The sequence below is a fragment of the Diabrotica virgifera genome, chromosome 10, assembly GCF_917563875.1.
Source record: "Diabrotica virgifera virgifera chromosome 10, PGI_DIABVI_V3a".
NCBI lineage: Eukaryota > Metazoa > Arthropoda > Insecta > Coleoptera > Chrysomelidae > Diabrotica > Diabrotica virgifera.
The window spans coordinates 76131097-76147083 of NC_065452.1; positions in this window are offsets into that span (position 1 = coordinate 76131097).

Sequence of the window (15987 nt, forward strand, 5' to 3'; positions counted from 1 at the left end):
ATATCTATATCTATATCTATATCTATATCTATATCTATATCTATATCTATATCTATATCTATATCTATATCTATATCTATATCTATATCTATATCTATATCTATATCTATATCTATATCTATATCTATATCTATATCTATATCTATATCTATATCTATATCTATATCTATATCGATATAGATATCTATATCTATATCTATTTCTATATCTATATCTATATCTATATCTATATCTATATCTATATCTATATCTATATCTATATCTATATCTATATCTATATCTATATCTATATCTATATCTATATCTATATCTATATCTATATCTATATCTATATCTATATCTATATCTATATCTATATCTATATCTATATCTATATCTATATCTATATCTATATCTATATCGATATAGATATCTATATCTATATCTATTTCTATATCTATATCTATATCTATATCTATATCTATATCTATATCTATATCTATATCTATATCTATATCTATATCTATATCTATTGGGGTAGCGGGTAGACTCTCTTTATGATCCCAGTAAAGACAAGTCTGCTTCAGGAATGCGCCCCTGCCCTTGCGTACGCGAGCTCGGCTTTTTCTCCCAATCCTTTTCCGGGAGAGAAGCGGATCCTAGTCCCTATATCCTACCCACCAACCCAAACCTACCCAAATCCTTCCCTCCTCAACCCGCACTGGACCAGCGTGAGGAGATAACGGTCGAAGCCTTCAAGTCAATGGATAGCACAAAAAAGAAAAGGCCCCCAGTCCCCAGCACTTCCCAAAGTCTTGATCAAGGCAGCGATCAAACAACAGACGGAAGAGGGGGTGCCAAGAATCCCTGGGCAGGACCCAGCTGCCACAAGATGACAATTTGGCTATGTTCTTACAATATTCGAACTTTGACGGACGACAATAGATTCCCAGAAATAGAAAATGAGCTAAGGGATATAAAATGGGATATCCTGGGTATATGCGAAACCAGAAGAAAAAGTGATGAGTATGTAATCCTAAAAAATGGCACACATTTTATGCATAAAGGTGGCGAATACACTGGAGTGGGATTCTTGGTAAAACAAAGCCTCACACAGTGTATCGAAGAATTCAAGCCCATATCAGACAGAGTAGCATACCTTATCATCAGAATTAATAAAAGAACCACTCTGAAAGTGATCAAAGTATACGCCCCAACCAAAAGCCACGATGAAGAAGAAGTAGAAATATTTTATGATGAAATAAGAACAGCTATAGAAACAAATAAAGCAAACTTCGGCAAACTACGAAATACTATTAGGAGATTTTAATGCTAAATTGGACCAAAAAGAAGATATATCTATATCTATATCTATATCTATATCTATATCTATATCTATATCTATATCTATATCTATATCTATATCTATATCTATATCTATATCTATATCTATATCTATATCTATATCTATATCTATATCTATATCTATATCTATATCTATATCTATATCTATATCTATATATCTATATCTATATATATATATATATATATATATATATATATATATATATATATATATATATCTATATCTATATCTATATCTATATCTATATCTATATCTATATCTATATCTATATCTATATCTATATCTATATCTATATCTATATCTATATCTATATCTATATCTATATCCAGTGCTGTTTTTGTGACGGTACGCGCCGGTACGCCGTACCGGCACCTCTTGGGACAAAAAATAAAAAAATCAACAAAATTATAGACAAATTCCTGAATTTTTCCCTTTCTCGCAAATAGCTTTAAAACGTCATTATTGAGGATAAATTTAAAAAGTTTTCCAGGGGGTGGACCCCTCTTATGAACAATCCCCAGACATCCAGGAACGTTGCGTACCGGAACCTAAGCGTACCGGAACCATTGCGTACCGAAACCTTATATTGTTACAAAAACAGCGCTGTCTATATCTATATCTATATCTATATCTATATCTATATCTATATCTATATCTATATCTATATCTATATCTATATCTATATCTATATCTATATCTATATCTATATCTATATCTATATCTATATCTATATCTATATCTATATCTATATCTATATCTATATCTATATCTATATCTATATCTATATCTATATCTATATCTATATCTATATCTATATCTATATCTATATCTATTATAAATCTATATCTATATTGGAAAGAAATGCTTTGTAAAAGGTATAAAATTTTTTTATTAAAAATCCCTTAAAAGGGCTACATCACAACAAAACGTTTTCGATTTTTATAAAAAATCATCATCAGTGTTCGATAAACTGGATGCTAGCTGAGCCACAAAAGAAAAATATCCGGGTAAAAACCCTTTACATAAAATATAGATGCCTTAAAAGTGCATACTTCAATAAAAAGGCCTGTGATGGTCACATGGCAAACAGGATAATGCCCTAAGGTAAAGTATACAGGTTTCCCAACACGTTGGATCCAAATGAATGAATTCAGTTGCCATTAAGTCATTGAAATGTGATCAACTCAATTTGGATCCCACGTCTTGGGAAACCTGTATAGTTTACCTTAGGGCATTATCCTGTTTGCCATGTGACCATCACAGGCCTTTTTATTGAAGTATGCACTTTTAAGGCATCTATATTTTATGTAAAGGGTTTTTACCCGGATATTTTTCTTTTGTGGCTCAGCTAGCATCCAGTTTATCGAACACTGATTTTTTATAAAAATCGAAAACGTTTTGTTGTGATGTAGCCCTTTTAAGCAATTTTTAATAAAAAAATTTTATACCTTTTACAAAGGATTTCTTTCCAATTTTGTGATTGATGGTATACAGCCAACTACAGGAAAACTTTTTCTTTTCCTTGTGGATTTTATATCTATATCTTTGTTACGTATTTTTTTGTAATTTTTTTAATCATCCCGAAAGTGATTCTCCATTAATTTACTTCTTTTTACCATTCTAGTATTTTGTGACTGCTCGCTATTAATTTAACATTATATTAAACACCAGGATGCATGTGTTAAAATACAAATATTACTTAATACAAACGCGGAATGCGCCGATAAGTTGAATTGCCTTTTAGAAGATTGCTATGAGTACTAGGGGTTCTTGATCTCTTAATACCTTTGATACTGCAATATTCGGCCATCTGTTATGAGTTCTGCCCAGTGACAGGGAGGTTCTACAGTAAACGGGACAAAAATTTATTTTGGTAGTTTACAATCTTAGATTCGTTGATAATAATATTAACCCTTAACTTGGCGGTGTGTACTCCAGGATACGTTATTTATTAAAATTAATTTCTCTATATTTACGTAAAGTTGCCACGAGATTTTAAACGCACCCTCTCCATAAAGCATTCGCCTAACCAATAAATTAATTTGAATGTCATACACAGAGATTTCCACCAATGAGAGAGCGTTTTATGTAAGCATGCTAAAAATGGCTTCCAAAGAAGGTGTTAGTTTGTGTCATTCGGAAAGTAAATTCATTTTTTAAATGTTTTAAGTTACTGTATGAATTGATAAACTATAATTCTATATAATTAGGCTTGCAACAAACAATCGTATAAAATAATATTCAGGATTTGTTTATAAACAAACAGATAGGATCACTTTGAAAAGTAGTATCTCTGAAAATACATTGCCAGGTTAGCGGCAATTTAGATAGTATCCTTGAATATACATTGGCAGGTACTGATGAAAATTGAATGAGTATCTTTTTGGATACATTACCCGGTATACGGACAAATACTAACTGTTTCTTATTAGCTACTTTGCCCATTAGAGGATTAACAGGAAAGTAATAAAAACATTTGGTATATTATGTTTGTAATGATTTATCGTATGTTCTTATCTACTCCAAAAGCTTGTATGTATAAATCATATGTCCCGTCAATATTTCTTGAAAATATTAGTTTAAAAAAATGTTACGGTATGTTTTCATATTATCGAATTATATTTTTTATATATTAGGTATATACAGTGCGTCTGTAAAATAACGCATAAACTCATTAGATATTGTCTAAATAATCATAGAAATTCCCGAAACATCGATTTTTATTTTTAAATTACGATTTTTTGGCATAATACTAGTGACGTCATCCATCTGGGCGTGATGACATTATCGATGACACGGAAAAAGAAGATTCGTAGTCACGTCATATATTCGTAGAATATACCTGAAGAAGATGTCAGAAAATATCTTTTCGGACACTTTCCAACTTTTACAACCAAAGGACGATGCCGAAACTGTTACAAAGGACAAACAGCAATGAGTTGTACAAAATGAAGGGCGAGATTATGTTTGGCGGAATCCCGTAATTGTTTTTATGATTTTCATAATAACTAAATTTTGTAATTTTTTATACTTATAATTATTACTTTTTACTTTTATTTTTTGAGTGTTTCAAGTTTTATTTGAAGTTTTGAATTTAAGTTTAAAAAATAAATGTTTGATCATCATTGTAGTTTATTTATAATTTATAAATGTACAATATTATATATTAATTGATTCAATACTATGTGTATGGTTGAAACCCCTACACAAAAAGCCATCTATTCATAATTGGAGTAACAGAAAATTCCACAAAATAAAATGACAACATTAGACAAATCTATAAATGTTTCGCTAAAAGTCTTGAAAATTCTAAAGCATTTTAGCGGAACAATTTATTGTAGATTTGTTTATTGTTTTCATTATATTTTGTAGAATTTTGATAATTTTATTTTAATTCAATAACCCAATAATATTTAATATATTGGTCCAAACTACAAATATACATCTTGGCAATGTGTCTTTCTAGATACGGAGGTATTTTTTTAATAACCTGGCAATGTATCTATTGGGCATCAGTACTTGTTTTATAGTGTTCCTGGCAATGTGTCTTGCGAGGTACATTGTAATGTACGGTACGCCTAGTAGTGTATCTTATGGGATACAATGTCAATAAAACGTCAAAAAATTTAAAATAGAAAAAAAAGTGTAATTGACTCTGATAATGGAGCCCTCTAAAAATGACATCCAGTAAGCAAAAACATTTTTCTTACAGCGGTTATAGGCGCGCCAAGTTAAGGGTTAAGTAAAATATATTAAAAACTACAGAGTTTTTTAAATATGATTTTTAAAAACTTAATTTTTATTAAAAATAACTTTAAACTTTCATTTTTTTAACAATTTTAAAAAATTTTATTAAAAATAATTGTACCTACATAAAAAAATTAACTAATTTATAATATACAATTTGTCTGCGTAACTTGGAAGCATATGGGAAACTTTTTTAATATCAATTTTACGAAAAAAAAGTTATTCTTCATAAAGTGCTCTGCATAGTCTAAAACCTAAGACGCGATAATCAGATATCAAATTTTATCGACAGTATACGAGGTGTGTCAAAAAAAAAATTAATTTCGCTCAAGAGTAAAGTGCCTGTATATTTCACAATAACGAAAATTGTCATCGAGAAAAGTTGTTTGTAATTAAAAGTTATGTTATAATCTGCATTTACACTCTTCTAATTGAAAAAAAAAATTTTTGAAAATTTTCCTTAAATCACGGACACCCAACATAATTTTTTTTTATGATAGCCATAAATCAGTACAAACAGGATTGGGCAGTACAAACACCAAGACAAGAGATGAGTCTGAGATGATTGCATCTTAGGTTTTAGACTATGCAGAGCACTTTATGAAGAATAACTTTTTTTCGTAAAATTTATATTAAAAAAGTTTCCCGTATGGTTCCAAGTTACGCAGACACACTATATTTGTTTATGTTACCGGCCAAACCCGATTTCAGGACAAACTAGTTTGGCCTAGGCCTAACTAGTTTGTCCTGAACGCGACAGGATAAACTAGTTTGGCCTAGGCTAAACTAGTTTGTCTTAAACGCGATATAATAAAGTAGTTTAGCCTAGGAAAAATTGGTTTATTCGGATTATAATAAGGACACTGCAGGATAAACTAGTACATAAACTGAATGAAATGTCTGTAATTCGTCGCCCTAATACTATAACTTGATAACTCGAAATTAGTAGTTCTGGAATAAACGGGTTTAAAGATTTTAAAGATATTTGTGCTGCTACCATGAAGTTGGTAGATACGGAATTCACTCTAAAGCTCTAAAATTGTGTTCCTTAACTTTTTGGCTACTGATCTATTTAGGAATACTGCGAAAATTTGTTTTTCAATCTGGAAAATAACATGAAAAATTAAAGTTATCAACTTTTAGCACTACCATAATGTTAACATTTGGTAATGTTGCATGTCGTGCCAAGTTGCATCTAAGTGAACTTTTTAAAAAAACTAATATTTTAAGCATTATTTTGGTGAAAATTAGTCCTCTGCCGTGGGGGCTGCCAGATCTGCTAACAATTCTCGATTTTTTGCATTAACATGGACCGAATAAACAAATAGCATCTACGTGGTAAGCTCAATGGTTTCAGAAAAACACGTGCTACAACTAGATAACTAGAGTTAGCTAGTTGTAGCATTCAGTGTATGTCGTATTCACGATTATTTCGATTAAACAATAACTTGATAACTTATCTTGTTAAGTTTAAGCACTAAATATTAGAAGCATTTGAGTTTTATCAACTTTCGTCAATCATAAATAAATATTTAACCCGTTTGGAGCGAGTTATCAAGTGTTTGCACACTATGGAGGCCAATAAAATACATTTTGTGAACTAGTTATTTCAAGAACGTCAATTTTGGAGTTATCAAGTTATAGTAGTACTAAGGCGACGAATTGAAAAATAATAATTTTGATTAAAACCATAATCATTTATCGTCGTCATTCATCATAATCGTCGTTAAAATTAATGGAGGAAATTGATAATACAATCATATTATAAAAAATAATCATTTTTTTTATAAAAGCAATAATTATACCTCAATTATAAAAATTATTATTTTTGTAATGGAGTGCTTTGGTGACACTTAGGATTGCGGAGTATCATTGCCTTCTTGTTCTTGCATCTGTTTGTGGAACAGTTTTTGTTGCAGCTGCATTTGACAACACCTTGTTCTACTCCAACTGAATCTCTCGTAGCTGCAACCCTAACGATATTTACTTTAGCCTTGGTTTACATCGGCTACCTCTAAAAAAATGTTGATGACAAATGTCGATTTCTGATCTGAAAAAAAAATTAAAAACCTTTTAGACATTAATACCCCAAAAAGTTAGATCAATTATTAAGTAAAAAAATAAAACTCAGAATATATTTTCTCACGTATACCCAGTTTGGTGAAACAACATGTTATCTTCACCCAGAATTTCATTGATGATTTCTTGCGGCAAAGAGGAAGTCGAAAATTCTAATCTGGGCTTTATTCCAAATAACCAGGTATTATTTGACGATTGATTTATCCCTGAATAGTAGGCGGTAGTTTTTTATGAATTGAACATATCACAAACCTTCTTACCTTTTCGTTGAATCGCTGTCTTTTATCCAATAACTTATCATATTCTCAATATCTTAATTGACACTTTCAACGGAGCCATGGCTTTGATTGTGCCTGGGCTTTCCATCCACAATTTTCAGTTTATGGCCTGAGACTGGCAAACTCACTTATAACCTTATTGACAAATTCCCTACCGTTGTCAGATTGAAGAATACACGGCGATAGTATAGCTAGAAATATAATATCATTCAAATGGTACAAATCTTTCAAGAACATTGTTTGTAGGCACCAAACATGGAGTAGGTACTTCATAAACTATATTGTGAGTTTGATTTTTTCTTACTTAATAATTTATCTGACCTATTGGGGTATTAATGTCTCTAAAAGCTTTTATTTTATTTTTTCAGATCAGAGATTGACATTTGCATTAAAAGTTTTTTAGAAGTAGCAGATGTAAACCAAGTCTTTGAAATATCGTTAAGGGTTGCAGCTACGAGATATTTAGTTGGAGCAGTACAAGGTTTTGTCAATTGCAGCTGTAACAAAAACTGTTCCACAAACAGATGCAAGTACAAGATAGCAATGATATTCTGCAATTCTAAAAGTCACCAAACACTTCATGGTAAAATAAATAATAATTTTTATAATTGAGGTATAAGTATTCAGTATTCTTTTATAAAAAAAAATACTGATATAATTCTTTATACTATGGTTGTTCGTATTACCAACGGCTCATTAGTTTAAATGACGAATCATTATCATTTTAGTAAAAAAGATTATTTTTCTACTATTATAGAGTATTTTATTCAGTTTATTTATTTATTTTCGCTTAGTAAATAAATACTGTAATGTTTATACTAGGCCGTACTATTTTGTCCTGTAGTGTCCGTATTAATATCAGTAAAAACTAGGTTATCCTATCCTATCGCGTTTAGGACAAACTAGTTTTTATCTATGCCAAACTATCAATCTAAGATATCATAATATAAAATAGATGCACCTACTTTAAACAGCCACAAAGTGTAAATGAAAATAATGTACCAAACAACCAAAGAAACTACCTTCTTGCGACTGAACGACAGTATTATCTGAAAGGATGCATTAAGTCCCCTATGCTACTGGGTGCGTAAAGACGGCACGGCTGCCGTCTGTTGTTGTAAGCGAGGGACGACATAAACACGGCAACTTCACCGAACGTTTCAACACCGTCTAGTGAGAAAGGCTCCATATGATTACATGCACCACCATTGGAATGTCTTCGTGCGTTCTAACCCTCGCACGTTTAAAATCTTATAATGTGAAACAGCAAAAGTGCTGTTTCTGCTGTTTTACAATTTGATTTCGCTCCATATAAAATATACCTTTTATTCTACGAAATTATATTTAGTTTTCTAGGGTAAACAACTCGGTGAAAACTAGAGTAGGGCGGCGGTCACGTCTTGTGTGAAACTATCTAAAAACAACATTTAAAACGAAGGGAACGATATTTAAAAATGAATGGATGACAGAGGGTCTTTTAAATTCTGTACATTAAAAACATAGATTGTAAGGTTATTCTGAAGCTGTTTTCTTGAGGAATTTTTATAATAAGCTAGTTTAAATATGAAATAAGCCACAATTTAACAGAAAAATAATAATTTTATTAACGTTTCGACGCCCGAATCGGATGTCGAAACGTTAATAAAATCATTTTTTAGTTCATTTGTGGCTTATTTCCCATTTAGAATAGGTTATTACATATAGTCGGAGAAATAGAAGCGGATTTTGTGCGTGATAAATAATATGAAAAATAATGCCGTCTGTTGTTGTAAGCGAGGGACGACATAAACACGGCAACTTCACCGAACGTTTCAACACCGTCTAGTGAAAAAGGCTCCATATGATTACATGCGCCACCATTGGAATGTCTTCGTGCGTTCTAACCCTCGCACGTTTAAATTCTTGTAATGTGAAACAGCACAAAGTGCTGTTTGTGCTGTTTTACAATTTGATTTCGCTCAATATAAAATATACTTTTTATTCTACGAAATTATATTTAGTTTTATAGGGTAAACAACTCGGTGAAAACTAGAGTAGGGCGGCGGTCACGTCTTGTGTGAAATTATCTAATAACCACATTTAAAACGAAGGGAACAACATTTAAAAATGAATGGATGACAGACGGTCTTTTAAATTCTGTACATTAAAAACATAGATTGTAAGGTTGTTCTGAAGCTGTTTCCTTGAGGAATTTTTATAATAAACTAGTCTAAATATAAAATAAGCCACAATTTAACAAAAAAATAATAATTTTATTAACGTTTCGACGCCCGAATCGGATGTCGAAACATTAATAAAATCATATTTTAGTTCATTTGTGGCTTATTTCCCATTTAGAATAGGTTATTACATAGAGTCGGAGAGATAGAAGCGGATTTTGTGCGTGATAAGTAATATGAAAAAGCTATACGGGGATATGTTGAATTAGTTGTGTATATGACTTTTACCAACGGCCGGAAACCAGAGTGGGGGACTAGGGTAGTTACAAGGGGTCACAGTCGCGCATTTTATAATTTTTTTTTGTGACGCTCATGATCGAGATAGTGCACCAAAATTTGAAAATAAGTAGGTAATAGGTAATGACGTAACTAAGTGAAATCTCCAGGGGTGGAACGCTGCGTGGTCGACAAAGGGGTGAGGGTGGGGGTGAATATAAAAAATATAAATGGTTTTTGGCGACGTTCGTAAATGAGATAGTGGACCCAAATTTGGAAATAAGTAGATCAGGACATAACTAAATAAAATCTTCATGGGTCGGAAACCACAGTGGGGGACGAGGGTAGTTATAAGGGGTCCAAATCGCGGTTTTTATTATTTTTTTTGTGACGCTCTTGATCGAGATGGTGCACTAAAATTTGGTAATAAGTAGCAGCATTCCGCCCCTAGAGATTTTACTTGGTTACGTCATGACCTACTTATTCCCAAATTTTGGTGCACTATCTCGATCATGAGCGCCACAAAAAAAATAATAAAATCCGCGACTTTAACCCCTTATAACTACCCTCGTCTCCCATTCTGGTTTCCGGCTCTGGGGATTTTACTTAGTTATGTCATGGTCCACTTATTCCCAAATTTTGGTACACTATCTCAATCACGAATGTCGCAAAAAACCCCTTATATTTTTTATATTCACCCCTACATCACCCCTTTGTCGGCCACGCAGCTTTCCGCTCCTAGAGATTTTACTTAGTTACGTCATGACCTACTTATTCCCAAATTTTGGTGCACTATCTCGATCATGAGCGTCACAAAAAAAAATAATAAACACCGCGACTTTGACCCCTTATAACTCCTCCTCCCCCACTCTGGTTTCTGGCCGTTGGGGAAAGTCATGTACACAACTAATTCAACATATCCCCGTATAGTTTTTCCATATTACTTATCACGCACAAAATCCGCTCCCAGCTCTTAGACTAATAGATTGTATGAGCTAATTAGATGAGCTAATCCAAGATCCCACAAATAAATTAGTAGAACAAGGAGTATAAAAACAAATTAAGGCATAAGATTATGCATAACATAACTAATTGAAAGCATAAGAAATAATAACAGACAAAATAGAAATTGCAAATAAATTACATACGCATTACAGTACATTAGGACAAAAGTATGGACAAAAATTATAAAAACAAATTAAGGCATAAGATTGTGCATAACATAACTAATTAAAAGCATAAGAAATAATAACAGACAAAATAGAAATTGCAAATGAATTAAATACGCATTACAGTACATTAGGACAAAAGTATGGACAAAAAATACCCATTTGTAATGATACATCGTAATGATACATATCCGACATCGTATCATGTACCTACCTCAGCCACAAAGTGTAAATAAAAATAATATACCAAACAACACAGCAAAATATCTTCGTGCGACTCAATTCTTATTGTGTGAAAACGACTAGTGCGACTAAACTACGGTACGTGAAATCCCTCGCACGTTCAAAAATCTTATAATGTGAAACAGTGCTACCAAATAGATGACGTTCGATTGCAGTTAAAATGTGATCCGGGCAAGTGTGGTTCATAAAAATGCTTTAAAATCTTTTAGTTTACATTTATAGAAATCTTCAGCAATGTCTAGTGGCTTTAGTTTCAGTGTACTTGTCTAAGCGATTATAAAAAAACAACAGACCTACGATTTAAATATATTGTGTTGGTATCATGTGACGCCACTTGCTATGACGTGGATGACGTGCAACGGTATTTATACTGTACGAACCATAATATATGTGTCGGTCGGACAGCCATACGAGTCAGGAAGTCGACCTCACTTCGCTTCGCTGCGAGGTGTTATAGTGGATGTGAGTTCGATTCCTGGCCAGATGAACATAAAAATAAAAAAGGCTGACGCATCACTTTAAAATTCTAATCGAATCTGACGCTTAGACTGTAATAATCTGGTGTCTGATCGACCTATGTGGGAGCAGTACGGCAAGGGATAACGGCTTGCGGTTCATTGATACTTCCCCATAGATCCCTACTGGAAGGGCGTTGACTCCTAATGCACCGGTGTGTACATACATAATATCGCCGGTCAGGAATAAGACTGACGTAACTGCAAATGTTGTCAATTCCTGTTTATTGAGTAATTAACTTCTAAAATACTGTATACAGATGATACAAAAGCGACAGAACTGTAATTATAGCTGAGCCACCACAGGGTAGTTGCGTCGTTATTGAAATAAGCACTATTTTAGACCTTGTTTCAGATGAAGAATGACGCAACTGTAAATAGGGTTAAAAATGGGGGACTAAATTGTAACCAATACTCACGACGAACCTGTATATACAACGTAAAAATACGATTCATCAGTTTTATCATATAGCTTGAGAACAACATTATCTACTTAAGTAAAAGTGTGTGTAATCATTCTTCGTTGCTGACGAATTTATCGTTTTCGACGGGGAATGAATTTTTTGTTAGTATGAAATAAATGCTTGTTCGAATAGGATCTGGCTTTTAATTTTTCGTTTACAGTTCAGGTGTGGAGTATTCTACGTGCTTTTCATATCGCTTTGGCCGTTTTTTGTTATCGTTATTTCTTGCGGTGCAGTTTGAACGTAATCTATGCAGATAATTTTTGTCTGGGTGACTAATTAATAAAGACCGGATTATATGTTTTTTGCATATCGATAACCATCAAAGATACAATCAAACGCTTCAAGATGTGGACGAATTATGATAATTAAAGACGTTTGACACTAATTTAATTTTACATATTTAGAATATTTTCAGTTTTTTAACATATTTTGATGGTTTGAACATATTTTCGACCGTTTGACATATTTTGGCATATTTTTAACATATTTTGGCATATTTTGACATATTTTTGGCTGTAAACAGCTTGACACAGTTAACCATGTAACAATGGTTAGGTTTATAAATGATGCTTTCATGAAATTTTTCCTTCCCGACATTGTTCCAACTAACAAAATCTTGCTTATGGTTTCCGATGCTGCGTCATACATGGTCAAAGTTGGCCAACAACTAAAAGTTTTATATCCCAATTTAATTCATTTCAATTTGGCGCAGGGTTTAAACAGAGTGGCGGAAGAAATTCGAAATTCATTTCCTACATTTAATAATTTAATTAGCAACGTGAAGAAAATATTTTTAAAATCGCCTTTAAGGATTCAGATATATAAAGAAAAATTACCAAATACTCCTTTGTAACCGGAGCCTATAAACACAAGTTGGGGAAAATATTTAAAAGCTGTCTGTTTTTATGCGGAATATTTTCTCCCTATAAAAGAACTAATTTTATGTTTTGAAGAAACAAATATTGGTGCGATTTCAAAATGCAAATAAATTTTAGAAAACAGATCACTGCACAATGAGCTTTGTTTTACTAAATCGAATTATGAATTTGTTTATAAAACCATCCTCAATCTTGAAACTGAATCGTTTCCACTGCAAGAGTCTCTTAATTTAATTCAGAAATTTAAGGAAAACGCTGAAGAAGTTTCTGGAAAAATTGGACAATCAATAAATAAAAAATTTATTGAAACTTTACGGAAAAATAGAGATTTAAAATTATTATTACAGGAAGCAAACCAAATTATTGGTGGCGATTTTGATGTTAATACCAATTTAAATGCGGAGATTGATAATGTTATAAAATTTGCACTAATCACATCAGTTGATGTTGAACAAAGATTGTCAACATACAAATTACTACTAACGGATAGGCGGCATAATTTTACTATTGAAAATATTGAAAAACATTTGATTGTGAATTGTTTTTATAAGAAGGAATAAAATGTAGAAACGTAAGTAATAGTAGTAGGTACTAGATAGGTATACATTGGTATATTTAGGTTAATTTTGTCACTATATGTACTTACCGTTATTTAATAAAACTTTTATACATTTTTTAATGCATATTTTCTTGTTACTTTAAAATGTTTTTCACATATTTCACATATTTGGAACATATTTTAAACTTTTAGGGATAATTTTCAACATATTTTACTTATATTTCAGACATATATATGCACATATTTCAGTCAAAACAGGAACATATAATCCGGTCTTTACTAATTAATAAGTGTTCCGTTAAAAAAAAATAATAATACGGGAGAGGGTACAATTTAAGTGATAAGAAAGTGTTCTTTGTTTAGTTTAAATATAAGGTTTAAACTATAATAGAGATATACGGTCTGGACTTCTTCAACTAGTGTTTATTTTGGACAATCACGACGCAGTAAGTTTTTTTAATTTAAATATACGGTTTAAATTAATCAGTTTCTGGTTTAAATACAAGGTTTGACCTGTAAATTTGGAGACTATAAGTTATAAGTGTTTTTTTTTTGTTTAGTTTAAATATAAGGTTTGGGCTAGATATTTATTTATTTGTTAATTTAAAAATACGTTTTAAATTAACTAAGTTATAAGTTTAAATAAAAGGTTTAAGCTCTAACTTTAGACATTAATATACGGTTTAAATATACGGTTTAAACTATAACCATTCTATAACTTATAAGTCATGAGTAGATCCAGAAGTAGGTCCAAAAGATCTTATTCGTCAAGCAGTAGTGAGAGTTCTCGTGAGAGATATCGCAAGAGAAATACAATGCGAGAAACTGTGGAGAAATCATATACACCCAAGAGAAAATCTAAATCTCAACACCCAAGACAAACTCGTGTGCGTTCCACAGTAAGATCTTCATCCTCTCGACGAGAAACGGAACGTCATTTACGAGATATGCCTGATGCTACACGAAGAATAGCCAAATTAGAGGCATTGGTGGAAAAGCTTTCCAGAAAAAGTGATGTTGTTCAACGGAACACTACTAGAGATACTGTTCGCAGCGATTGTATTCCAGAATTTTCCCCCGACAATCCAAACTTGTCTGCTTCAAAATGGCTAGACAAAGTCGATCAACTTAGAGAGATCAACGGATGGGATGATGTCTCTACTATATTCCATATGCAGTCAAGACTCGTCGGAATGGCAAAGTCCTGGTACCATAGTCTCGCCGAGTACAACCACACATGGAATGGCTGGAAAAGACTTATTTTAAAATCCTTCCCGGATCATAACGATTATGCTGCTTTGCTGAGGAAAATGTTGGACAGAAAGAAACATAAAGGCGAGACAATGACAGTATATTACTTTGAAAAGATGGAGCTCCTCCGAAGTTGCCGTATTACAGGTAAAGAAGCTGTATCATGTCTCATTGATGGCTTGGATGAGAACGTAGTTCGAAATGGTGCACGTGCAGGACGATACGAGTCTCCGGAGTCGCTGTATCAAGAGTATTTGTCAGCAATAAGAGAAGATCCTCAGGTGTCTAGAAAAGAAATATTCAAAAACGAGTTTGGAAAGACGACACAGCCAAGCATGTCATCGAAGGTTGTGGAGGTGAGAAAGCAACAGCAAGGTAGCACAACAGTACAGCATGGTCGTCAAGCGTCAAATACCAGGTGTTTCAATTGCGGTACCAGGGGACATGTTGCAGCAAAATGTTTCCGAGAAAAACTGGAATGCAAGCACTGCCATCTTCTAGGACATGACATCTCCAATTGTTTTAAATTGAAGTCAGGTAATCCCAAGACGACTGAAAGTGAGTACAAACCCTATTTACTAGTAACTAAAAATAGCATGCGTTTCAATAATAATAAATCGATGTGCATGAATGAAGACAATTCTGCCGAGTATAATGCATGTTACTTTATTGATTGTGGTGTAAATGACCATATATTTAGGGGTTATGTTGATTCGGGTAGCAGTGCTGTTACTTTACGTTATAGCGAAGCCAAAATGTTGAATTTGGAGCTAAAACCTGTAAAAATAATGTTACGTGGTTACGGTGGTGGATGCGTCTTTGCAAACTTTGAGATTTGTACTGATTTACGTGTCGATTTAGCATTAGCTAGGGTTAGGACTTTAGTTGTCCCGGATGACACCCAACAGATACCTATTATAGTTGGACAGCCATTCATCAATAATGAAAACGTCATTATGACAGTACACGGCGAACAAGTCAGACTTTTTTAACAAACACAAAGCAGATGTACGGGCTGTTG